The following is a 24,647-nucleotide window of genomic DNA, read 5'->3' on the forward strand; positions in this document are numbered from 1 at the left end:
CAGGAGAACTAGACAATCATGATAGCTCTGTAGAGTTACATAGCAATTACATAATGACTCAGTCTATGCAGGACTGCTCCAACTCTTGTGAAGCTCTCTCCACATTACAGCTGCGGCACAAGGCGCTCCAGTGATTGCAGCCTTTGCACTCCCGGTCCCTGCCCTGAACACAAAAGGAAAACACAATGGAACCCCATCTGAAGCCAGGGAGATGCTCTTGCCTGAAAACTCTCACACTTCCCCGTTTATGGAGCACACTTCCCACCCATTGTGGACATGGGCAAAACCCAGCTTTCTCGTTGGTGCAGACAGCTTCCAAAGGGGAGAAAGTCAGTTCAAGCTGAATTCAAATCCCATTGTTGACAATTCACAAGGCAATCATTTAGCACATAATATGAGAGCTACATCAAAGGACAAGATGCAAGGGAGGTGGGGGGGGGGGAGGTGGAGAAATCTATCTGGGCTTCCTTGCACTGGCATGAAATGGCTGCTTTCCTTCTGGCTGCCAGCTCCAATGCTTAATGTTGACATTACACATCCTGTACTGTAGATCCACCCCCATGCTGCTGCTTGCCCAACTGAATTATCTCCTGCGTCACAGCAGTGGTAACAGAACTGCTGGCTCTGCAGATCTAAGAGCACCATTTCAATGCTTAATACATTCAGCAACTGGACGTATTACCAGATAGTCTGGGTTGGTTTGGGGCACTCTCAGCAGCGATACATTATTCGGTCTAACCTTCTGTTAACCAGATGGTCTGTTTTCCTCTTGGGACCAAACCATTAAACTTTACTTTATTAAATTCTATCAAAACGTGGGGACAGTTTACAGCAGAATGTTTGGTTCATCTCCAACAGGGTTGCTAAGATGAAAATGACCTAAAAATAACTGGAATCTCTGCTTCACACCAACAGAGAACAAGATCTTTTGGAGTAAATATTTAAATGGTCTGCCAGATTCAGTACCATAGCAGTATGAGCCACATGGATAGCAACTTATATTGCAAAGTAGCAAGCACACACATCCCTAGATGTATATGTCTACCAACGTCTCATCTCTTATCCTCAGGCTTTGGTTAGCGTTCTCCCCGATCTAGAGTACTCAACCAATCTCATTCATCTCCATCATTCCCAAATCAAAGGAATGAACAGTTTACTTGTTCAAATGCCAGACCTTTGAGGGCAACGTGATGATGGTAGGTGCTCCAGCCTTCTACTTAAGGTGTCATCAACAGGCCTTACAGGAGTCTCCCATCCTAAACCTCTTTATAAAAACATGCCTAGGGGTAACAAAGGTTCAAAATACTTTTCAACTTTATCATCCTTCCATCAATAGACATGCAAAATAGGTCATGTAAGGATGGAAGGGCAGCAGCACAAGCACTTCCTGGAGTTCACTGGCAGTCATCAAGTGTCCTTTCTGAGCAGTCAGAGATGAGAGAAAGTGTCCTGGAAGCTCCTGAGACTTAAGTAAACTTTTGCATGGAGAGATAATATTGCCACAGACATCTCTCAGCAACACCTAACATAACCCATCTTCAACCTTTCTAAATATATACATATATATGTATACATATATATGTATATATGAGACAGAGAGAGAGAGGAAAGAGATAAAATTCTTATATCTACCTTCTCTCTTTTGCAGGGACATGAAGCTAATTCTCATCTTATAACAAATTAAAAGCATCCTTTTTCCCAACAACTTTAGTCCTTCAGAGATTCCTAAGATGTTCAAGATTCAATTCAATAGTACCCTATTCACATTATTTTTATCACTACCACTCCAGGTTGTCATCTCTGATCACCTAAATCCACACTTAGACTCCCATCCCCTTTAGTTTTAGATGGGCCCTTTGGGCATGAAAAATTTCTGATCAGAAAACAGTCTGATGATATGAACACTAACCAACAAAAAAAATGTCTTCTCTTTTTCCAACCTCTAATGTCAGTAAGGGCACAGATTAAGAATGGCATTGACTTTCAATGGCCATCATTTTAAATGTCAAAGTTTCACAAGGTCATTTAGCTCTGTCCCTCTAGGAAAGTCTGGACTGTAAGAAGGAAAAGCTGCTCATGTCTTCTTTTTTTAAACCATCCTATTTACAGAACCACCACTTCCTCTACTTCTACCACCACTTCTGCCACCACCAATGTGTCTTTCTGCCAGAGCACACAGAACTCAGCTAAGCCCCACAAAAAAGTCACTCCACAATCAGAAATATCATTCACCATTCAAGTACACTAAAATTAGCTTTACCTACCTCTCAAGATCTTAACCGACCAGCTGATATTATGGGACCTTATTAGTCAGATTAAAAAGACAGATATTATTAAAATAAACATATCTTTAAAGTAGACAAAATTTTGGTAAGCAAGATTATGTGACAGTAAGGAGGAAATTGGTTCAAAGTTCCCTGATCCAACCAACAAAAGAGGCAACCAACTCCCTACAAAGAGACAAAAAAAAAAAAACCAAAACAATATTTAGATGCAGCAAGTAAAAGCTAAAATCTATGTACTCATTTATGACAAGACACCTTTAAAAAAACACCAATATCCTTTCTCCTTCCCTCCGCTCCTCAAGAAGCCCCAAGAGTTTCATGCATTTTCTAACTTTTCTCCACAATATGCCATGGAAATAATTTGTAAGGTAAACGTGGAGGAGATCTATTCATAAGGAAGGATGCTTAATACATCAAGGGTGCATTTTACCAAAGTTTCACTGTAACTTCATCATTGCCAACAATATTTATTAAGCATGTACAGTTGTAGGCATTGGTTGGGTACAGCATCTGAGGGAGAACCTCTAAAAGAGTCTAATGTTAAGTTGCCAACAAATATATGCATATATTTGGGAAAAGGCACAATATAAGACGTTAATCGCTAGTATTTACATAGAACCTACTATGTGCCAGGCACTTTGGTAAGAGCTGTACAACGGTTATCTCATTTGATTCCCACTGTAACCCAAATCTTGACTCTAAGGCCAAGGACAAAATAAGTAATAAATTCAATTCATTTTATAATTATTTGAAGAACCACCACATTGTAGTGGAAAGATCACTGGGAGAAAGCACCGCTTGCGGTTTAGGAGGTGAGATTTTAGGAGGTCTTTAAAGGACTTTCACGGAATCCTCCATTTCCACTCAGAAATTTTAAGGGTCACCAAGACGGGATTTTGCATTTACGGCTGTAAATCAATTTCATGTGTCACTTACATAATGCAATTGTATCTAATTGTTCCTTGTGAATTACCCTGCCTGCCCAGCACACGTACAAAGGAAAGAAATAACTTTCTTCTACGGATCCTAGAGCGCAGATTCCTCCTAGTCAATTTCCTTTATTTGTCGGCTCTCAATTAACAGGGTGATGGACGCAGCCAAACTTAACTGGAAGGGTCACCTTCCCAGACCCTTGCGCACGCCAAGAGATCCCTGGGCAGCACCCTCCGCAGACACCAGGAATCCCCACGCGGCGGCAGTCCCACAGTCTCCTTGCTTACCCCTCCTTGGGTCGCTCTCAGTCCCTCACCCAGACCTCCCGTACAGGGGATGAGGAGAGGTGGGAATCCTAGCCCTTCTTGCAGATGACTCCCTAACCCGACCAAGATGCTGCGGGGTTGCGAGGCGAGCGCAGCGGAAACACCAGGAACCACCCCCGCAAGCACACCTGCTTCTTCCTGCCCTCCCAAGGCTCTGCGCAGTCATTCCGCGTGCGCTTACGCTGGTTTTCTCCAGGCTACTTCAGTGGCCGTGTGCACATGCTGAAGACTTTAATTTTCCACCTATGATTGACTGCATGGAGAAGAGGGAAAGCTGCCAAGTAAGAATCTGGCCCAGTGAATCATGGTGTCACCTTAACAGCCCCACTTTTAATACAGGTGGCTGTTTGTATTTCCTAGAAATCATTTGCTACATTTGGTAGATAAACAGCAAATTATTATCACCACGATAGTGGTTTGTTGTTTTGTTTTTTTTATGACAGAACTAGCCACAAGAATTTCCTCACTTTTTTGGCAAAAGTAAGGTGATAGTAAGTTAAATGTTCCCAAATGTTGTCTTGCCTTCTAAGTCTTCAAATGGTTTATTCATTCACTCATTCAGTAATTAAGTACCTACTGTGTGAAGAATGTGCCAGCTAGTGGCAAGGAGAAAAACGTTTAGATAACACTTGGTTCCTTACCTTACAGAACTTAAGAGTCTGCTAAGGGGATGAGACATAAGCACGTGTAATTACAATACACAATATTGCATGATAAGTAGATTACAGACATGCAAAATGCTATGTGAATTCAAATGAGGAAGGTCATTCTCTTTCATTCATTTATTCAACAAGCATTTATTAAGCATCTCTGCTAAGCACGAGTGGAGAAACAATGATTCAGACGTAGTCACTGCTCTTGAGGACCTTAGTGTGTCAAAATATTGGCAGACAGGGATAAGAATCATGGAGGTATAGTGTGGCAAAAGTCCTGGGTTTGAATTTAAGCACAAATAATTCTCAGACGCTAGCTATGACATCCTGAGTCACTGTCTGCCCTCTGGTTTCCTCATCTCTAAAATGGGGTTATAATAGCACTTCCCTTGCCTGATTGTTTTGGGGATCAAATGAAATGACACACACAAAGTGCTTTGTAAGGTTTAAAATGCTACATAAATGTGAGTTGTTAGTGCAGTACACACACCAATATACAATAGCATATGATACCTATACTGAATAGAATGAGAGAGAGGAACGTTGCATAAAAAGGAATGGGTGGTCCTTGCATGGAAGAACAGATCACTTTCAATAGAGAAATCTGTCAATAACAGATTTTCTCTTTTAGTTTTATGGTCACTGTGGCTAGAGGCAGCTAGGTGGTGCAGTGGATAAAGCACCAGCCCAGGAGGACCTGAGTTCAAGTCTCACCTCAGACACTTGACAGTCCCTACATGTGTGACCTTGGGCAAGTTATTTAACCCCAATTGCCTCATCGTGGGTCATCTCCAGATATTCTGATAAATATCTGGTCACTGGATTCAGATGGCTCTGGAGGAGAAGTGAGGCTAGTGACCTGCACAGCCCTCCCTCACTCAAAAACAAAAGTCAAGCACAAGTCATGTCATCATTTCTCTGATGGCATGGTCTTCTTCGGCAATGAAGGACGAACACACTGTGGCTAGAAGTCAAAGGAGAGACCTATTTATAGATTTATTAATAACCATATTTGCTGTCTGAATTCTTTCTAAAGTCATTCTCTTAATTTAGCTAACTATTCTATGCAATGCTATTGTTTTTTTGGTTTTGTTTTTGTTTTTTGTTAACACATAATATCCTGGATCATAGCCAAGATAAATTCACCTCTCACCTTTCTACTGAAGAAGGAAAAAAAATTAAGGGGGAATAGCGAGAGAAAAAAGAATAGATACAGACATTTTAGAAAGTAAAGAATTCAGATACTCGCCTAAACAAAATCTCTAGCATTTACTTACCTATTCCAGCATCAATTTTGATTCTTGGAGCTGCTGTCTGGAAACAGGGTTATGAAAATGATGGTGTAACAGCCATTGAACAATCACAAGCTAATTAAACGGGTGGCCTAGATTATCTTATTTTTCCACTAATAAATCGTATAACATGTAACACTAGATAATTTCAGGACCTGTAGGTGAAACTGATTTACTAACAAGCTAATGACACCTGTCAGAGAAGGGAATGGGTGAATTGTCCTGAAACACTTGAACTGGCCAAAGAGCAAGGATGGATTTCAGTTACAGCTGACATCTGTTCCCACACACCTCTTCATCTCTTAAGCCAAATAAAATTTGTTGAAGACCCGAATAAAAGAGAGACTGGAGCTCAAGGTGAGAACTCCCATTCAACTAGAAGAGGAAAATTCTGCTTTCTTAAGAAGCTGTGAGGTATTTTATGTGATCCACAACATGTCACTTTTTGCAAAACAATGGAATGTACCTTTTGAGGGATGCAGGAAGCTTAAATTTCCACAGGAAAATTGAAAGGAAGAGTTCAATTTTTCTATAAGTCCCCTGACATGCCAGCTCCTTTTCCAAGTCAAAGTGTGATACTTTTAATAGAACAAAATGAAAATCCACACATTTTAACTTTTGTGGAAAACCTTGAAGGATTATTGTACACTAATTATGCTGGCTTGGGTCTCAAATCAAAGATTTCATTCCCAATTGGAATTCTGTGCCTACAAATAGAGACATTACGATGTGGGTCCCTAAAAGGGGTCTGAATTAAATGACAACTTAGAGTGTCCCAGATGAGTTTCACTTGTTACATAAGGTGCGGGACAGAGGTCATTACTCTCCTCTGCAATTGCTACTGCCAATGCTAAACTACACTGCTGCTTTCTAGGGCACCACCATTCTCCCAGTCATCTCGGTTTGGAACCTCAGTATCACCCTCACCATCCTTACCACTCATTATTCTCACTCATTCCATATATACAATCAGTTGTCGAATGTTGTTCTTTCAAACTCCACATTTTTCATCTCTCTACTCAGCTACCACCTTAGTTCAAGCCCTCATTGACTTTTCTGAATTGATGAAGTAATGTCCTGTAAATGGTCTCCCTACTTCAAACCTCTCCTCACTCCAGTTTTCCTTCCACCTACCTGCCAAACTGATTTTCCTAAGCTCAAGGCTGACCATATCATCCCTCCTACTTAATAAACTCCAGTGGTTCCCTATTACCGCTAGGATCAGATAGTAGTTGCCTTGTTTGTCATGTAAAGGTCTTCACAAACTGGCACCTTCCTACCTTTCAGTTCTTCTCACGCATTACTCCCCTCCATGCACTCTGCCTTTCAGTCACACTAGCCTGTTTGCTGTCCCTACACACAACGCTCTATCTCCCAATCCAGCCTTTGCACTGACACTTTCCCATGCCAGGAATGCTCCCCACCCCAACACCCTTGGAATCCTTAAAGACTCAGTTCATGCCACCCACAGGAGACCTTTTTTGGGCTCTCCCCCCAATGCTAGTGCCTCCCTCTATAAGTTACCTTCCATTTGACTCTGTATGTATCTTTTCTATATTTATAGACATTAGAATGTAAGTTTTGTGAAGGCAACAAGCTGTTTTTTGTCTCCAGAAATGAGCAAAGTGCCTGGTACATAGTAGAAGTTTACTACATGCTTGGTGAGTGAGTGAAAAAGCCCTCAGTGGCCCAGTTGGTGCCAACAGTCTCCACATCAGGTTAGCGCAGGGAGTTAGAATGTATAGATCAAGTCCACTAAAACTACAGCTACTGATTAAAGTGGTATTAATAAGCAATTTCACCAGCTCTACCACAGTCTTAACAAGCTTCAGCATAGCCATTTCACCCTCCTTTGCCTGGGAACAGTTGTCCTTTGGAAGCTTTTTCCCAATCATGATAGCTATTGACTAAGGAAAGACCTTAATGTGAGAATTAGACACTAACAGAGGGTAGGGAAAAAACACTTCTGCAGCACCTATTATGTGCTATTGTGCTAAGCACTTTACAAATATTATTTCATATGATCCTGACAATAACCCTAGAGGGTAGATGCAGTTACTGTACCCATTTTACAGTTTAGGAAACTGAGGCAGACAGGTAAAGTGACTTGCCCAGTGTCACAAAGCTAGGAAGTATTTGAGACTGGATTTGAACTCATGTCTTTGTTACTCCTAACCCACCATCAGTCCATCAACTGTGCCACCTAGATGACTCAACATTAATGTATACTATCAGAAAATTAGATTACAAAGAGATTGGAAGTCTTAGGTGGGGAAAGAAGATCAGGTAAATATTCATTTATCTAGACTCATTCTCAGTTTGAGGCTGCAGGGGATCATCTGAATAATCACTCAAAGATTTTCCCCAAATCTAAGATTCACGAAGTCTCAGCAGGTCCCAGTCCCAGTAGCATTTTTATACATGAGTACCTTACTAGAAGGTCATTTCCCTAAAGCTTTATCATTCCCCATACAATCCGTTGTCCTACCTACCGAATTGGTGATTTTCTAATAGTAATAGCTCCTCTAGTGTGAAAAGGACTATACAGTTTCCCAAAGCAATAGATAAAAATGAAGATGCTACGTTTGCTGTTACCATGATCTTTTCATCACAGTTCAATGCTAGAAGCTCACAACTTCAGAAGTCTTGGACCATTTTTGAAACTGACCTTTAGTTGACAGAGCTAGTTTCCATCACTGAATTCCACTTTAAAATGGAAATATTTGGAACTATTTCTACTGTTGACCCTAACTAGTCCCAACCTACATCACCAAGAATTAGAAGAGCTGTAGGAATTACAAGTTTTAATGGTATACTTCATAAGGTATCTTTTGCCAGAGCACACAAAATTTGGAGTTCAAAAGTTATACCTATTATGGACAGAATGATTCCGAGTATATTTTCTATATTACAATATACAGCTTTATTGGTATACCATACATCTGCCTATTCTCTAACTTAGCTCCAGTATGGTATCATCTTACTGTATACATCACTTCCATAGTGTGTACCAGTAAAATGAGGCATTATTCAATAACCACACATTGTCAAGCTATGCTAAAATGATTGAGCCTATAGCTTATGTAAATTCATCTACCTATAATCTATAACCTCCTTATATTAATCCACCCACCCATAACCACACAGAATTAGAGATAGAAAGGGCCTGAGACATCATCACGGCCTAATAAATTCCAGCTAATTTTTCAATATGTTAAAGTTTCCTTTCAAAATCACTGGAATTTGTTTGATCACTTTGGAATGCACCTTCAGGAATCACTGGAAAAACTCAGGTTTCAGTATACCCTAAATACACTGTTTAGGTATACTCACCACAATGCAAGTGAGAGGTTATTTTCAACCTCCCCGATAACTAAATCTAGCTGAAATCCCTCTCTCATCAAAAAGATCCACTGGGGTCTGTTGGGGTTTCAGTTCAATAGGTTAAACTCAAGACTTCCTGAAGATCTAGGTGGTTGGCAGAACTTTTTAGTTATGCAATCAAATTTGCTCTCCTTCTAGACAGTGTTCTTATCCAATGTTAGGAAACAGGAGATTCCTGGAACTGACAATGGTCAATTGATAGCAGAAGAAACGAGGGAAAAAAAAATCCCATAGATGAACTTTGACATTCAAATTATAATGAGTTTTTCCATAAGTATTCCTTTCCTAGTTGTGGTTACTAAATACTAAATTAGAGTCTTTTGGAAATGAATTGACTTTATATCCACTCAAAAGCTCAAATGGCCAACTCTGCAGGCATACTTACACACTCTGACTGATTTTTAAGTTTTTATCATCTTAAGACTATGACCTGATTTAAGGAATTTTAAGATAGGCTTATAATTGCCTAGATCTAATATTGGCAGATCAGTCACTAAGCAGTCACCTCATGAACCCTTGTTCCCACTGTTCATCATAATAACTGAAAGTCTTAGACACAACATATTAATATATGACAGAATTGGATTGACCAGTCAATCAGTGATCAAGGAACTGCTTAACATGAAGCCATAGCAAGTCATCTGACCCCAAAAGAGGTGAACTAGTGACAGGATATAGACACTGTCTCCTCCTCTCCTTTTTGTTTTAATTGAGTGGCCTCCTCTTTCCTTCTTTCTTTTCCTATTTCTCATCAGTGTAGGTAAAGAAAGCCTCATGGATAGCTTCAAAGACAGAACTATCACATTTTCAATCCATTAATAATGCAGCTATTTTCTGCTGTGCTCCTTTCTCCACTTCATCTATTTCCAAGGAGCTGTCACCTTTGTAATTTCCATTCAAGACCTATTTAACCAATTGATATTCCTTTTCCTGATCACAGTTCCTATTTGTAACCACCTTCTCCTCATATCATGTGGCCTCCAAATCCAACATTCTTTTTTTGCAAGAGAAGATGAGATACAAAGAATATGGGCACAGCCATCAATCTCACGATTTCATTTTTTTATTTCTCCATGCCTTTGCTAATTCTGTTATGCCTTGCTTGGAATATGCTTTTTCTGAAGGTTGAAGTCCACCCCTGGATCTCTTCTTTCAAGGCCTTTCCTCCCTGAAAACTATACATAATGTGGCCACACCCCACCCACCCTACCCCACACTCTGGGGTTAAAGTGATCTGTCCATCCTCTATTTATCAAACATTTTCTCTGGTCCAGTTTTGTTCTCCCTCTGCCCTGTACAACTTTTATTTGTATAATAGTTCACCAGCATCCCCATTAGGTTAAATGTTCCTTGAGTGAAAGAGCTTGTGAAATATTGTTCTTTGTATACCTTTCACCTAGTATAGGCTCAATGCTGGGCATGTAGTAGGTACCTAACGGAATTTAACACATCCAAGTGAAAAGTGCCCTCTTCCACTGCCCTATAGCCACCTTCAGAGGAAAGACCACCTTCTCTTTTTTTCTATAGGCTCTTTCCAGTACACAGACCTCTTGAGCTTTGTTTTGTGAATCATTCCATTGCCTCTCTTCTCCTTCTTTCCTTCCCACCTTGCCAGGCAATCTCTTATTACCAGCAAATTTCCACTACATAATTATGGCATGCTTTAGCCTACTTTTCTGTTTGCTTAACAGCCCTGCCTATTTTCTACTTGCTCAGATGCTACTGTTTGCACTTCTGACCGCCTAATCCAAGTATCCTTTCAAGGCCTAACTTCCCCTACCATGATAGCAGCTGGAGCCCTAATTCACAGGTCCCTTCCAAAGCTTTTCATTAGCAATAGAAATGAGATGGTTTAGAAACCCATTTCTTAATCTGCAGGTGAGTACTAGAACCTTTGTGTAGCAAACATCTTTCAAGGATCCCACATCGTGCCACAGATCAATTATTTTCTTAGTAATAAGCACAATGTTATGGGTACATTTGCAGTGTTAACAGGGAGAACTCCCACTTGTGAGAATCACCCACAAGCTAGCTTAAGTAAGAGGCACTCCACTGATATTTGGAAAACCAAACAATCATAGTTTTACCTTCTTTATCCTGAATTGTGAAGGGAGGAAAAAGTTCCAAAATTGGAAAGCTTCAACTGTGTTCTGGTTAAACTGGCCAGACAAGGGCTTATAGGGCTTTTGGGGCCCTCACCAGCTGCACCCCCCCTCCTCACAGAGGATAAGCCTCTCCACAAATCCTTGGCTTAATTACTTTTGACACAGTTGTCTAGGTTGAGCTTCCAAGTCCCTTTGTCCTCCAACCCTTCTGAATCCACAAAAGTCTTTGCCTCCTCACCTGGAGCAAATATTTCCTAGTGTGTCCCTGATCTCATATTTTTATGAAGATACAAAGGGATCTGGATATGTTTAAGGAACCAGTTCCTGTTTCTAACAATGTTCTCTCTACTACAGAATGCAACTCAATTCTTACTCTCTTTGAAAAAGAAAAAAAAGGAGTGAAATGTATGTATCTAACCATATTTTTTTGTAAATACCCTCTTGGAAGTGACAGTCCTCATCTTTGGAGGCTCCAGAAACTTCCCCAACCCAGTTCCTATTTAATCACACCCTGTCCCCCCAGAGTAGACTCTACTTTTGGGGACAAGGCGGGGGTAAGAAGTTGGCCAGGCATCACAGATGTATTTTATTAATATCCAGGAGCTACATGAAGTGAACTGAACAAGCAAACAGATGAAAGCTAGGAAATCAATACCAAATGCCCATGACCTTGGGAAAAAAAAGAAACCTTCACTCCAAGTATAACTTAAGAATTTCTCCATCTAGCAATTAGACAAGAACATTTTAATGACATCGGTTACTTGCTCACCTCAAACATAGACAACAGTTTCATTGGTGACACTATTTGTGGTTTTTGTTAGAAATTATATAAAGTGAGAACAACTCTCTTCAACTTTTCTACCAATAACACTATACAATACACCCTTCCTCTATCCTTTCCCCCACAAAGGTAAACTCCTTGAGAGCAGGAACAGTTTCCATTTTTATCTTTGTATGACTGGTGCATAGTCCAATACTGGATCCACAGTAATCATTAACCGATACCTTACTGAATTGAAAACTAAGTAGCCAACATATCTGTCTAATAGTGACCCTAAAAATTTTAATTATGTTGGTGCTACTTATAATTATAATATAATTTATAATTTCATCTACATTTTCGCTGGTGGACAAAATATATTAGAAAGAAAAAAATGACCAAGCTTCACATTTTATTGTAGTTTCAAAACTGAAAATGTGCACTCAAAACTATTCCATTTAATGTGTGTGTGTGTGTGTGTGTGTGTGTTTGTGCACTGTCTTCCAGGTTCAAGGGAACAAAGAGATTTTAAAAGGTTTTAAATAAGCTCCAAGGATCATCTGAATTCTAATAAATCAAAGTTCCCTCTCTCTTGGAGGAGACCTCTCCTATGGGGCTTTATCCCTAAGACAGTCCAACATATAAGCATTATCTTCTCCTACCCTAACCACCTCCCTATCCATTTTTATTATTATTTTTTCTTCCTCCAGCACTGGCATACAAACCATGCTGTTTTAACTTCTTTCCTGTTCTCCCAGTTCTTCTGGAACATTTTATTTTCTACAGTCAACTCATTTGGAGAAGTGCCATAGTGAGGTTCAACTGTTTACACTGTTAACTGTATCTCTGCCAGAAGCTCAGGGGTCCTGTGCTACCTTTTTCAATTTCCCTCTTGGATTAGACTTTTTTTGCTTGCACTCTGAAATACTTTGAAATGTTAAAAAAAAAAATTCTCAACACTTCATTCCCTGTTGCTTTGAAAATTACTTTCACTTACTGAAAAGTAAAAACAAATAGAAACCCATTTTGCACTCTCAAGACTCTTGCTTGGGTCCCATGGGCTCCAGTTTAAAACTGTGCTCTATGCTGATGAGCCCTTTTAAGGATAATCTATTGAGTTGCCACACATAGAGAAAATGCATGGCTACCCATTAATACACTACAGAGAACTGACCACTTAGAAAATGTGTAGAGGATACATTTTTGGATTGGTCTCTAATTTTGGAAAAGCACCAGCAATTATATTAAACCTCATTAATTCTCTCCACCATTCATCAGTATTACAAAATGGTATCACAGAAAGAAGCCAATTTTAATCTGTACTATTTGAATAATAGATCCTCAAAATACAACTGTCCATGTTCATGTTGTGTAAAAGGGCAACCAAATTTTAGAAAGGCATCACCACACATTTCATCATCATCACTGATGAAATTTCTATAGATCCTTAAGTTTTACAAAGTGTTTTATAGACACTATCTTATTTATCTCAAATACTTCAAAATTTGAAAGGATTCTCTAGCACTAATAGACATGGAAAGCAAAGTAGAACACCTCAAAGAAAAAGCCTATACAAACACAAAGGAACTTAAAGGCTATGGAAATGGACCAAACAACTGCTCAGAGAAGTTTCTCTTCTGTCAGTGGAACAAGTTTTAGTCAACAGGTTTGCTACACGTTAAATTAAAATAACAAGATCAATAGTTGTGTCCCATTAGTGGTGCAGAGTTCCTCACAGAGCTATTGAACTTTTAAGTGGTTAGTTGTTTCTGGGTTTAAAGGACTGATTGATAAATAAGGTATGCAGTATTCACCAATCACACAGTGCACATCTTCTAGTTATTAAAAAGCAAACACATTTAGACTTTCTCTCTCTGACTAAATCAATTTCATATTGTTATAACAAAGCTAGATGTGTTTTTTTGTCCATCATCCAAAAACCTCTCTAGTAAGTAGCCCAGTCTGCTTTCTAGATTTCAGATGTCAAGAAAGCTTCCCTCTCTTCCTCCCTCCCTTCCTTCCTCTTACTTTTTCTCTTCCTTCCTTTCTTATTTTTCTTTCCTTATTTTCTTTCTTTCTTCCTTCCTTTCTTCCTTTCTTCCTTCCTTTCTTCCTTTCTTTCTCTCTTTTCATTCCCAACCTTCCCCCAAACTGGGGCTTGTGCTATTAAAAGAGCTTAGACCTTCCCATTTCCTTGCTAGGGCTAAAATTAAACTGTCCATTCCTTAGGGCCCCAACATAACATCTGCCAGATGTCTTGGCATATCACATGGGGAGGAGAATTTTATTCCAGCATTATCTGCTCTCCTCACTCATTTCTCCATAATCAATTAATAGCTCCCTAACAACAACTGCCTACCTCTCAGTCATCAGCTAGTATAAGAACTTCATAAAAAAAATTTTTTTTAATGGCAAACAAAGTTGAATTGGTTCTTAATGTTATTGGGATTCGGTGATAGGCTCCGAATACGTTCCCTTTTATTCCTGTGATTTTCCTTAGTTTCCATATCAACCATACAATTATGTACTCATATCAGATCGTTCACATTCTGAGACCATAATTTCTATACCACTACATTTGTGAGCCTAAGACTGTGAAACAGCTACTCTGCTTTTCAACCCTCAACTTAAAGTATTCAATACAGCTTTATAAATTCCCTGTCCCATGACCAATGAACCACAAACTTGATAAAGGCACATACCAAAGAGGAATGAGAGTACTGTTACCTAAACCAACAACATGAAGAACCAAGGCCAAGGACTAAGACAAGCTAGTCTGGCCCCTTTTAAACACCATAATACAGAAAATATGATCCTCATCCAAGTCCCCCTTAGGATTCTTTTCTTTCAGACAAACCAACCACAAGTACAATAAAGTCCATTAGTATAACAAGATTTTCACTGTTTTCCAGAAGGACTCATTAGCCAAAAAAAAAATATATATATATTTTCTATATAACTTGTAACTGACATGAAAGGGTCAAAATGAAGAAAGCAAAGTCTTCAAGGAATGTGGCCATTGGATTTGGTTGACAACAATCCAAACAAACATAAGAGTTATCATATAAAAGTTATCCAAGAAGAGTTTATTTAGTGGACTTGAATCTCATGGACTACATACATCTCCAGGATCATCTCTACTAGAGGTAAATGTTCCTTAGAAAAAACCATATAGAATGAATTTCATCAGTCTGGACTCCAAAAACAAAACAGGATCTCTGGCTTGTAGATCAAAGAAGAAAGGAAGTTAGATATGTAACTCCTTACATTATGGCATATATCAACACACATATTTTGACGTGCAGCTCAAATGTACATATCTAGAAAAAAATTGCCAGACAATGAAGGTTGGCACATCATGCCGTTCATCCTCTTAGATCAAAGGGGTCAATAGATTTGTCTCTTAGGCTATGCCATATATACAATGAAATATATACACAAATACGAAAATACCTTTAAGAAGTATACACACGCATTATATATATACATATATATATATTTATGTATATTTATATACACATGCATGTATACACACAATATAATCTGGACACATGTGTATGTATATATACATATACATATATGTATACATTTCTTCCCTCCAAAAAAATCCTCCTAGCCTTTACAACAAGATCTATAGGACAAAATAATTTAAAAAATTTAAAAAATCAGCCAGTCTTGCTCGTTTAATCTTCATGACACTAACTAAATGGTTTAAAATTTTTTTTAAATTCATTCATTGTCTTTTTTCAAGATAAACCTAAAATGAATGCATATTTATATAAATCAAAAATTGACCACATATTAATCTACCTATTGACTCCTGTCATATTATACCCCTAAGTATCTCTTTTTAATGTATTCCATATAAAATTCATATTGAACACTTGGGGCATCCATAGATACCTTGCCAAATCTAGGTATAACTACAGGCCCATTCTATATAATCATTGGAATTGAGCAAACCTGAAAAAGAATAATGTTGTGACTCAAAGTTATTTTAAGTGCTATAAACAAGGCATACTTTTTAAAGGGGTTAAATAATTTACTTTGTATGTGAATCACAACAACTGAAAACTTAGAAGTGACCTCCTTAACTCTACTCAAGCCTGGTAGGAATGTTCACATACACCCTACTCACCACTGTTAATTAATTCTCCAAAAATGCAGTGATAAAAGAAATGATGTTATGACGAGCTGTTAGTTTCATAGGAAAAAATGTTATAAATGAGCAACAGCTCAAACATCCTTAACACCAGGTTGTGCAACTTTATAGTACAGTTGGTAACAGTATAGTAACACTGTTATTAGGAAATGCTTTGGTTGAGACAGCCTTATGTGAAGTATGCCAATACTGATTGTAAACAATTATAAATGAAAGTATTCTTTATTTTATAATTCCATTTCACCCCTAAGAGAAAAGTAATACTCAGTTAATGGCCCAACAATTTGGTTTCAAAACTGTGATTTTTGTCACAAGTGAAACTTTTTTCATTTTCTGGAGCTCTCCTAGTACATGAATGAAATTACTGCTATCTAATCAAAGAATACACCTGCATCTGGGGTCTTAAAGCATGGCCAAATATACAACATTGCACAAATCCTTTTTTATTATTATGGTTCTGATTCATAATGAAGAAAAGAAAAAAATAACAAAAAACTCAAACCTGATATGAGTAATCTATAGAGACTTCTGAATCACCAATAATACTTAAGACAGGCAGCCACCTTTTTTGTACCTTTCTATATTTCCCTCTACTTGTAAACAAGTTCTATTCAATTACCCCGATCCAAGTTTGTCTCTTTTTCCACTGCACAGTTGAGGCTGCCTCACCTACCCCATGCTTCACCTGGAATTCTTTGAAGTTCTCCCCATACTTCGGTTGTCTACCTTAACTCTAGTTGAAAATCATCATTCTTGATACCTCCAAATTACTGCAGGATTTCTGCTTTGGTCAATTATCACAAAAAAAAAAAATCCTCAAATTGCCAGTTTGAATATATGGGGAGGGGGGGCAGGGAGAGAAAGGAATGTTCCCCTGATAATCACTCACCCCCAGCAATGCCTTCTTACAGAAAAAGACTGGACTAAATTATTTCAAATTAAAAGGCGAAGACATCTCAATATTAGGTTTGCCTAAATGACATAATATTTTAAAAAACTTGTTTCCATAGTGATATTGGAAAGGCAACATACTGGTATTTCTAAAGAGTTTCAGTATCTGATACTTTCAGATACCCAAAATAGCAGAATAGGAGGAGAAAAGTGAAAGAAAATGATTTAAAGTCTACTACACAAATGGAACAACTTGAGAAAGGAGCTATAGCAGCTCAAGAACCGATATTAGTAAGCTCTAGAGTGCTTCTGAGGTCTTGGAGCATTATTTTGTTGCAGAAATCCAACTGAGAGTTTTCCAATATAATGCATCTCCAAGCTAGAACTACTCTCAGATCTTTAGAAGTCCAAATGACTGGTTTAGAGGCACCACCACCTCCACCTCCCTCACAGATAGATGAATAACATCAGGATGGCTTGCAACAGAATGTAAGCCACTTAAAAGCTGAGGAGGACTTCCCAGAAAATGTTAAATTCATGCTTTCCCTGTCCTGAAAGAGGTCAAAAGCTCTACAGGAGTAATCAAGAGAAAAAAAAATCCAAAAGTTGTCTTTACGATGTAAACAAAAGATACAAAAACTTGTGAAATGATTTCCTTGAAGGAGAAAAAAAAAACCCTGAGAACTTCCTTAAACCTTCCATTTCTTTGCACAAAGGAAATGGTCTGGAAGAGACACCAAAAGGTTTCACATGGAAAAGGAAGAAATAGTAGGGGGGGAAAAACGAGCCATCACAAGCAGAGCTTCAAAATGGAGAACATCCATAATTTTATGAACACTTCTCATCTCAGCTTTGTCTCCTGGAAGCCTGCTCTCCTCCATTTTCTGGTGGAGCCACATGACATGGCTTACCTGACTCAGTTCACAGCTCTCAGCCAAACTAGTCACTTCCTTTTAAAGCATGCAAGCAGCCTCAAGAAACAAAACCAAACCAAAGAGAACACACACAGACACAGACACACACACACACAAACACAAACACAAAAAGCCAGTAGTAGGAGAATGCCCCAACTGGAAGGTCTTTCCAATCCCAGACATTCGCTAAAATGAAACTTTTTTTTTCCTTGAGGGGAGGGATATAAAAGCAGCTCTAGCAGGCTCCCTTTCTATAGGTTAGAAGGTACAATGAGAAGAAAATCAGGGTTACTCCAGGAAACACAAAGCCTGGAGACTGAATGTGTGGAGAAGCCTGGTGTTTTGGAGTCTGGAGAAGAACCAAAGCAGACAGCTTGCAAATGGAGGACAGAGAGATAAAGAGAAAGCGAGAGGGTGATCCGATGGGGGCTGCTGAGTCTTCCCTGAATGGCTGGAAGGAAAGCAGACACTGGGGAACTGAACCAGAAGTAGGAAGGCTTTCTCTCCTTTCTTTCTTTTCTCCCTCCTCTCTTTGAAAGGAGTGAAAAAAACAAAACAAAACAAAACAAACAAACAAACAAAAAAAACGTGTGTAATGGCTTCTCCTCTCCAGAAACCGCTGTCCTCCACACAGCCCCTTCTGAAACACCAGTCTGGAGAGAGTTCCTCCGCTCCTTTCTCAACCTTCATCTCCCGATCCCCTCTTCTCTCTTCTCTCACCACCTTCTCCACCACCACCACCACCACCACCACCAACACCACCACCACCACCACCACCACCACCACCAACACCACCACCAGAAGCAGCAGTAGCAGCAACCTTCTCATCCCCAGCGGATACAGCCCGACCCCCAGATCCCAACTTTGGAGAGGGAACAAAATACCTGAAAAAGAGGGGGGCATATCCACACACAGCTTTGCAAGCAGGGAAGAGGGAGACAGAGTGGGAAAGGAAGGGAGAGACAGAGAAAGAGGTCACCCGATTGCTTAGGTCGTGCCAACACAGAGCTAGCTCTCTCTCTCTCTCTCTCTCTCTCTCTCTCTCTCTCTCTCTCTCTCTCTCTCTCTCTCTCTCTCTCTCTCTTTCTCCCTCTCTCCTCTCAGTCTCTGATCCCACTTCCCAAACCCCTAGCATCAATCCTGATCCTCCAGCTCTACCCTCACTTCTCCTTCATCTTCTCTCCTCTTCATATAACTACACATAATTAATTAACCACCTTCCTCCTTTTCCTCCTACCAGAAGCAGCAGCAAAAGCAGAACCACCACTACTAGCACCTTCTCCTACTCCTCCTCCTTCTCTCCCTCCTCCTCTTCCTCCTCCCCCCTCCTCTTCCTCTTCTTCCTCCTCCCCCCTCCTCTTCCTCCCCTTCCTTCTTCTCTCCTCTCCTGCTTCTTCTCCTCTTCCTCCTCCAGTCCATGCAACAGACTTCCTCTCCTCTCCTCTCCTCTCCTTTCCTCTCCTCTCTTCTCTTCTTCTCTCCTCTCCACAAAACCCTCCTTGGGTGAATGAATGAATTTACTTGTCCCCACACACAAATGCTCTCTCTTCCCTCTGTGCACATATACCAATGGGAGATGGGTTTTAATTGCAGGAACTTACAGGAGCGTCCCGGAGCTGTGAGCTGCTTCTTCTTCTGGTGCTCTGCTGCCTCCTTCTCTTTCTCTTTCTCCTCTTCCTGCTCTCCTCGTTCTTGTTATTGTTGTGGAAGTTGTTTGTGAGTCTCATGTGCTTTTGCCAGGTCTCAGCAATGGAGGATCGCCATCTTTCCTGCTTTCCTCTCCTTCGCTGGCTTGCTGCAGCTGCAGATGACCTGAGATATCCGTCTCTCTCTCTCTCTCTCTCTCTCTCTCTCTCTCTCTCTCTCTCTCTCTCTCTCTCTCTCTCTCTCTCTCTCTCTCTCCTCTCTCTCCCCTCTCCCCTCTCTCCCTCTCTCTCTCCCCCCTCTCTCTGCCCCCTCTGTGTCTCTCTCTGAATAATGAGCAACCAGAGGGAGAGAGAGAGAGAAAGCAAGAGAGAGGGAGAGAGAGAGCAAGAGAGAAAGAGAGAAGGAAGACAATCTTCTCCCACCACACAAAATGCAAGAGCACCAGGGGGTGCGCGAAGCCTTTCTAACAACAACAACAACGTGGAGGAGGGGAAAAAATGAGGAAAAGGCTGGAAAAGGGAGAAAATCTCCAGGAGCCCGGGAGAAGAAGAAGCAACAGAAGATGCTGCTGCTCCTGCCCGCCTTGCTGCTGCTGCCCCTGCTGAAGAACACGAGAAGGAGGAAAGGTGGTTTGCAAAGTTAAAGCTGGGACATTGTCTTTGTCACTCAGAACAACACACAGCCAGGCCAGGGAGGAGGAGGAGGAGGAGGAGGAGGAGGAGGAGGAGGAGGAGGAGGAGGAGGAGGAGGAGGAGGAGGTAGTGATGGTGGTGGTGGTGGAGGAGGAGGAGGAGGAGGAGGTGGAGAAGGAGGTGGAGAAGGAGGAGGAAGACAAGGAAGGAAGAGGAGGAGGAGAAAGGAAAGAGGGGGAATGAGGTGAATAAGGAGCAGAGAGGAAGAGAGGAAGGAAGGAGATCTGAGGAGGTTCCCAAGCCAAGCTGTTACCTCGCCAGCCCCCGTACAGGGGCACTCGGCAGCCCTTGTTTTCCAGAGGGAGCCCTCACCATGGATCTTGCGTGCTCGATCATAGCTTTCCACCATCAGCCCAAGCCGATTCCCAGAGGCTGATGTGCCCAAGTGGGTCCCTCAGACACATCCATCTAGAGGCTAATCTTTGCAAGGAACATACATTGAGCTGGAGGTTGCAAGTATAAAACCAGATCAACCACGTGGTTGTTTTTAATCCCTTTCCAGCTTGTGTTGTAAGTATTTGATGTGAAAAGCTCAAATTGTCCATTACTGGCACGTATTTTGAAGTCTTCTCCCTGAAATAAAGGCTCATTGTGCATTTTATTTCTCCTTCGATATGGCAAGGATGGGGGGGGGGGGGAGAGGGCGGGGAGGAGAAAGATGATCAATCCGATCTTCAAAACCACTTTTTTCTCCTCAACTTGTGAAATGTTTTGACGGCAACAACAACAACAAAAAAATCCTACTTAAATAACTTTACACCTTCTAACCCCGTGTTGTTTGCACTTTGTGGCTGATCATTTAAAGCCTTCCAAAGTAATAATCAACGCTCATAATGATAAGGTGTCACGGTGTTGAAGGCGAGACAGCCAAGATGAAGCTTTCATACCCGGAATTTTTATTTAGTGTAATTTTCCCCAAATCGTCCTGAACTACCTCTTTTGCAAAGGTGCTCCCCCTCCCCGGTGATGCCAAGTGGGCTGTCTCTCAAGCTTTCATTTTGGTATTGAGGGGGGTACAATAGAAAAAAAAATCAATACATCAAGACAGGAGCAATTGAAGTTCAAGGACATGGGCTATATTCTAATATGATTTCTATTTCTCTGGTCCTCAAGCCGTGCACTCAACATCCTTGGGAGAGCAACACACGGGGTGATGATGCGTGCTGCAAAGACCTTCATTAAAGTTTCTTTTGTCCCCGCCTAAATTTGGGTGCCTTTCTGGATTCCTGCACATGGGCTGCCTTTGGGAGCGGTGATCAAGTGGAGGAGGCGCACAGACCCTCTACTTAAAGCGTGTCAGCAGTTTATTAAAGATGTGGTGATGATTGATTACAAGGTTATCCTCTTTAATAGCCCCAATGCAACAGCCAGGAAACAAATACCTAAATGAAAGGGGGAGGGGGAGGGGAGGGAGAGGAGGGCTTGAGGAGGGGGCTGGAGACACTTCTCGAGATAACAGTGTTTAAGAAACGGATTTTTACACCTAAGTCTCCAAAGCTTTCTCCAACGCTCCTTCTTGGATAAAATCTCTCAGCCCCGAGGTTCCCAGTCCACATTCTCTCCTCTTCCCCCCTCCATCTCCTATTGAAAAGCAAGTGAACAATTAAGGAAGACAGACAGACAGACAGACAGACAGAGATAGATAGATAGATAGATAGATAGATAGATAGATAGATAGATAGATAGATAGATAGATAGATATAGATAACTTTCATGCTGAAGGAAGAAGGGAAGGGGGAAGTGTGAGAGAGAAAGAGAGAGAGAGAGAGAGAGAGAGAGAGAGAGAGAGAGAGAGAGAGAGAGAGAGAGAATCAGTGAAGGAAACCCAGAGTATTGAAGTGTCACTAGTCTTGCAAAGACCTTTCCTTGGATCTTCTTTGAAGGTCCAACCCTGTGCGGCTAGAGAAGGTCCCATTGCTCGTCTTCCCTACAGGCGGGGATAGGGTAGGGGTAGGGGCGAGGTTCGGGCAGGAGGGTGTCCGAAATCTGGCAGTGGCTTCTCCTATAAATCACTCTTGGAAATGAAAGGGAACTCACAAGGACTCTGACATCTCTGCAGCACCCTAGCAGATAATTTACCTCTTTGTCTTTAATAAAAAGAAAAAAACCCTGACTTTTTCTGTCAAGCTATGCTCCGGGAAAATAACAATCGTATTTCAGACTGAAAGCTCCTAATAGAGCTGGATTTCAAGCCCACGATAAAATCTTCATCGACTTGAAGATACCTTCTCGGTTGGCCCTAGTGTGATGTAGAAGTGTCCCCACATTGAAGCATCCCCATTTGTGTAGGCGAGAGCGCTTGTGGGTGAGTGTGTAAGTATGTAAGTGTGTGGTGGGGGTTGGGCTGGAGATGAACAAGGAGAAACATCCCAGGATGGATCGGCGAGGTCTGGACACCCTCGGCCAAGCCCCGAGGAGGAGCTTTTCCAAGGAGGGTGTTCCAGTTCCAACACGTTTCACAGCCTCCTAAACTCAGCTGGCACTGGTGAGGGGAAACGGCAGCCTAGCTTCAGATAGTCACCGTCCCTGCAAATTAAACGTGGAATCGCCAAGTCCCCAAGTTCACCCAGAGCCACAGCTCATGCTTCTAGCGGCAGGAGGGGGTGGAGAAAGAGGAGAAAAGAAGAGACCGAAAGGGATTGATGGGAGATGAAGGAGGCGGTGGGGAACTACTCTCAGATGGAAGCTTTGTCTGATAGGAGAGACCCTTCAAGTGGACTGTGCCTGCAGATTAAAATCTTTTAAATTCCAGAGTCCACACCTGGTTGTATGTAGGGTAGACAGCAAGGTGGGAAGGGAGCGAAGAGATTCGTGAGGAAATGAGATCTGTTCACTTCATCTCTTTGGGGGAGGAGATGGAAGAAGGCTTTCTTTTTTATTTCTGCCTTTCTTTTTTTGCATGATTGGTTTTTATCCCAAACATCAGCATTGGAGGGTCATTCAGAAGCATTTTGAGTCTACTTATAATAAAAGCAGACTGCCTTCTCCATGCTGATAGACCAACTTTTTACAAAAAGCCCACACAGCCCTGCCGTTCGCATCGTGGGAAGCCAACAATTTTAGCTAATGACGCTATAAATATCACTTTTACTCCAACTTTTAAGGACAGTGGCAAGTACCTCAATTATCCAACTGAAGTAATTGAAAGAATATTCCTCTATTTGAATATTTAAATCTTGCAGCTCTAGTTCTTTAAAACTTGGAGCCTCTGGTTTGGTTGTTTTTCTTTCCAATGAATAGGACAGGGCTTTGATAAGGCAGCCTGACCAGTGAGGAAAGCACCATGGTTGGATGTTTAGTGAAAACGTTAATAAGGTTGACACTTAAGTAACCATAATTATGCTTTGCCATTAGCAGCCCATTAAGATGAATAGGGGGACGTTCACACCTCCTTCACTCCTGCTATTTCATCCCCTAAGAAGACTCATAAAAGACAGCAGTTCTTTGGTTTGTCTTCTCTAGGTTATCTCCTCAATCAGGAGGGATAAAAAAATCTGTAACTAAAAAAATGAAAACTTCAATTTGGTATACAGCAGAACAATGTTCAGAGAAGTCTCATGGGAAAATCTTAACTCCCTGAAATTGGCAGATTGCTATTGTCCCAAGTCTCATTATTCCCCTGAGTCATATGGAATTTCAAGACTTTATTAATGTCCCAGGGAATATGAATATGTTGGAAGTCTGGACTTTTTCTTCCCTTATGGAGGGTGACTGGCATACAGACTCCTCATAAAGGGAAATTATGGCTCATCAAAAGGGTGACTTTATGAACATTAATAGAATAATAAATCTTGCAATTTCTGTACTAGAAAAAAATGAAGCCCTAGAATCCGAATGACCCCATGCAAATAAGATCTACTTACTTGGCTATTCCCTTGGAAGATAAAACAGATTAGGGTGTTCCATACATCTTTCAGGTTTCTAAAACCTTGGAAAAATAAGATCCACAGAGCCAAAGAGGAAAAAAAAGTGCACTGATGGGTCAGAAGATAGATTGTGTCAAAAATCTTGAAAGAAGGAAATGTAAAAAAAAAAAAATCAACAATAGCATCTTAATCTGAGAGAATTAAGTTTCATCCAAACAAGAGGGTGAAGTGTCTAAATTCTTCATCCCTATACTTAATCTCTATTAACCCAGAGAACCAGGGGTGGGGGGTGGGGGTGGGGGTAGATCCCTTAGTCTTGCAACTCTCTTACAAAGTCTTCAGTTTTAAGCTCTTCCTTTTCTAAATTTTACCGGAGAAACTGCTTAGGTTGATTATTTTAGAAAAACACATGACAAAGTACATGGGTCTCTGAAAAATTTTAACTACTCTTTCCTTAAACATTTGGCCATATTGTTGGGCAACTGTCATTTGACTATTTGTTGAAAGACCTCCTCCCATACACTATTCATCTGAGTTAATCACAGTTTTTGTCCTATGTGAGTTTAAATTATCGTTTCCTACCAACTGTAATTTACACTGGATTCCTCAAGACCCTAATAATCTTGTTGGAAATTCCTTGATACTAAACATCTTTTTCTGACAATTTGACTTCAAAAAAGTTGGATAATTATGGATCGTTTTTCATATATCATGGCTTGATCGAATTAGCAGGTTTT

General features: G+C 40.7%; 1 protein-coding gene and 1 long non-coding RNA gene across 9 annotated transcripts in view; one reads left to right on the top strand and one right to left on the bottom strand.

Annotated features, from left to right (window-relative positions):
• Positions 1-19,439, bottom strand: part of ZNF462 (zinc finger protein 462) — a 151,794-nt gene extending 132,355 nt beyond the window's left edge. For 7 of the 8 annotated variants that reach the window (XR_011977253.1, XM_072655307.1, XM_072655290.1 and 4 more), the window contains exon 1: positions 19,307-19,439. The gene's annotated coding sequence lies outside the window, so the exon portion shown is untranslated. Of the gene's footprint in view, positions 1-18,589; positions 18,763-19,306 lie in introns of those variants that run through there. The other variant, XM_072655262.1, reaches the window with a different exon arrangement.
• A 450-nt stretch (positions 19,440-19,889) lies between these two features.
• LOC140534361 (uncharacterized) lies at positions 19,890-21,373 on the top strand. Its single transcript, XR_011977258.1, has 2 exons — positions 19,890-19,978; positions 21,158-21,373. It is a non-coding gene; the product is annotated as an uncharacterized lncRNA (long non-coding RNA).
• The last annotated feature ends 3,274 nt before the right edge of the window (positions 21,374-24,647 follow it).

The sequence above is a fragment of the Notamacropus eugenii genome, chromosome 1 (genome assembly GCF_028372415.1).
Source record: "Notamacropus eugenii isolate mMacEug1 chromosome 1, mMacEug1.pri_v2, whole genome shotgun sequence".
Classification (NCBI taxonomy): domain Eukaryota; kingdom Metazoa; phylum Chordata; class Mammalia; order Diprotodontia; family Macropodidae; genus Notamacropus; species Notamacropus eugenii.